We start from the raw sequence: 2,859 nt of genomic DNA, 5'->3' as shown, positions 1-2,859 counted from the left end.
TACATATATTGTTAAATATAAGGCTTTTGTTAGGTACAAATTTCAAGTAAATATCATATATGCTATGATAGAGTCATAACTTCATATTTGAACTCTGCAATTATATCTAGGATCACAAAATAAATATGTTCCTCCACTAAACTAAAGCATATAGAAAAAGGCTAATTTTGTTCTTGGGGGTCTAGAAGAGAGAGAAAAATCATTCAGTGTTGACATGTTAAAGGAGGCTAACTGTTAAGTTCAATGACATATGGCTGGACCCAGAACTTTGTGCTTATCACAACTTGAAGAGATTTGCAAAGACTATTCTTATCATTTGCTGGGTTTTGAGGTGGGTCTTGGGATTCTGAAGAGGCAGAAAATCCTGTCTTACCTTATCTCAGCATGCTATCAGAGTGGACAATTAATTTCAAAGACTTGTTATCTGATAAATTTATATATTTCTTTAGTTTTATGAAATCATAAATGCATGACATCTGGCACTTATGGTCAAGTGGTATTAAGCCAATAAGCATGTGTTTACCCATGCTTAACTTGAGATCCTCTCTGGCTACATTGGAGATGAACAAATGCTGTATCTGCCATCAGTTAGGGAATGCTTACAAATGATAGCAGATGACATGAAGAACTTTTAAAAATGTCCTCCTTGATACACACATGTAAGATTATGATTGATATAATCCTCTAGAGGCCATTTCTCTCATTTTCATTATATATTACACCAGGTTTGAGCTGAAAATAAAAATACTAGGCATTGGTTTGTAGGATAAACAGAAGATGGAAAACTATGCACCTATATGATCCGAAGATGTTAGGAGATCTGGTTTCACTTTGTCTTTCTCTGAGAGAATCTGGTGACTTCCGATTTCCATCTTCATGACCAATCAGGAATGGATTTGTTGCTCAATGGACCTTGCTTGGGATCATCTGACCTTCAGGAATTATTTCAGAAATTTTCTTTGTTAGATTTGCCCTGTTTTTACTAAAACAACCACTTATTAAAACAAGCAGCAAATACTGGATCACCCATATCAGAAAGTCATGACAGTCATTATTGATTGTTCAATTTAAAAAGTGTCATGGCTACTTATGGCTTGAGTCACTTCTATTTTCCTTAGATGCTCACTTAACTTTATAAGCTCCCATTCTATATCATGCTGCTCAGTCTGGATAAAGAAAAAAATACAATAATTCTCAAAGTAAAATTTCTAACTTAGTTCAGGCTGCTTGGATCTGAAAAGCCATCTTATAACTTATTACATCTGAGAGAGGAATTTTTACCCTTTCAAAGAGAAAGAAGATAGAATGAGGCTTAATCCCTGCTAATCACTGTAGCTTATGGGGCTTTACTCTGGCTGGTCAAGCAAATTAGTCCCAGATGATTAGGTTTCAGAATTATGGGGACAGCATGCTATCCCAAATCCCAGTAAGCTTTTGACCCTTGGTTCTCACCAACCAAAGCAACTTGGAAATCGACCAATTCATGTTAATACTGAGTTCCAGAAACATGTGGATCTTAATCCTTGTTGCCCACAAAATTATTCTCTACTGCCTAATGTATCTTCTCAGTAGTTATTGATTCTGTTCTCAGATGTATTCTTACAAGTAGTAAAAATTACATCCTCAAGCTTAAAAAGGTAAGGAACAACAAAACACAAAATCAACAACAACAAAAATAGTCCTATGCTATTCTACCATTGTTTTCATTTATGGTTCCTGTTCCAATAGACTCCAGAACATTAGATCATCAATCTGAATTGCATGTATAGAAGACATAATTACATGCCTTACCAAGGAAGGGGAATGCATACCTTACCATGATGAAGAAACAAGCAAACAAAAATACCTCTTGGATCTGGACTTTTAAGATGCTGGTACAGCAAGAGCTCATTAAAATTGAGGAGGGATGGTTGATTTACTGGTTTGAAGGGGTAGTAATGTTGATTTTAAAGCAACATGAGAAAATGGATAGACAAAGAATCTGATAATGGCTTAAGGTAATACTAGAAACATCTATGAACCTCTATGAGGGTGGAACATTCCAGGTCCTCAGAAACAGTTAATCTTGTTGTAGTCTTAGCTTTGCATGTCACTTCCTTAGAAAACTAAGGACCTTGTATGTGGCCAAATCTTTACTTTCTGGGCCCTTTTCATTTTATATCAAGTATTATGTCTCATGAAAATGAAATAGGTTTATATTTTCTTTTCATTTTCTTACTGAGAATTGCTAAGTGAAAGATTAAGAATATTATCAATAAATTTACAGAATGAATTAGAATTTCCTCAATGCTAATGACAGCTTGCTAGAAACAATAAAATGGTGGCTTCACTTTTTTTTTTTTAACATGTATCAAAAAAGTAAAATTTAAAATTGTTGTCTCAGTCAGTTAATTTGTATTCCTACACAAAACATCATGACAAGAAGCAAGTTGGGGAGGAAAGGATTTATTCAGCTTACTTCCACATTGCTGTTTACCACCAAAGGAAGTCAAGACAGGAACTCTCACAACTCAGGAAGCAGAAGCTGATGCAGTGTAGGCAGCTGCTTGGATACGATCTTCAGCAGCGGCCACTTAGACGATCGTATCCAAGATAGCGGATGTCTGTCAAAGACACAGGCTGCTTTTTACGGGGCTGAAGCGGGGATGAGCAGGGCTCCAAACAGCCTTAATTCTTTCCCCCTGCCCTAGGTGAGCATGCCCTGTGCCTCCCTGTAGGCAGCCAGGCAGATACGATCATCAGCTGCTTGGATCTTAAGCGGCCACTGCTGACGATCTTATCTAAGATGGCGGCCGCAGCTGCAATAGACTATTCTACTGTGCATGCGCCCCTCCTGAGTGGGTGTATACTGCGCATGCG

This window comes from Mastomys coucha, unplaced genomic scaffold (genome assembly GCF_008632895.1).
Source record: "Mastomys coucha isolate ucsf_1 unplaced genomic scaffold, UCSF_Mcou_1 pScaffold9, whole genome shotgun sequence".
NCBI classification, from domain to species: domain Eukaryota; kingdom Metazoa; phylum Chordata; class Mammalia; order Rodentia; family Muridae; genus Mastomys; species Mastomys coucha.
Note: the sequence above shows the minus strand (reverse complement) of the source record.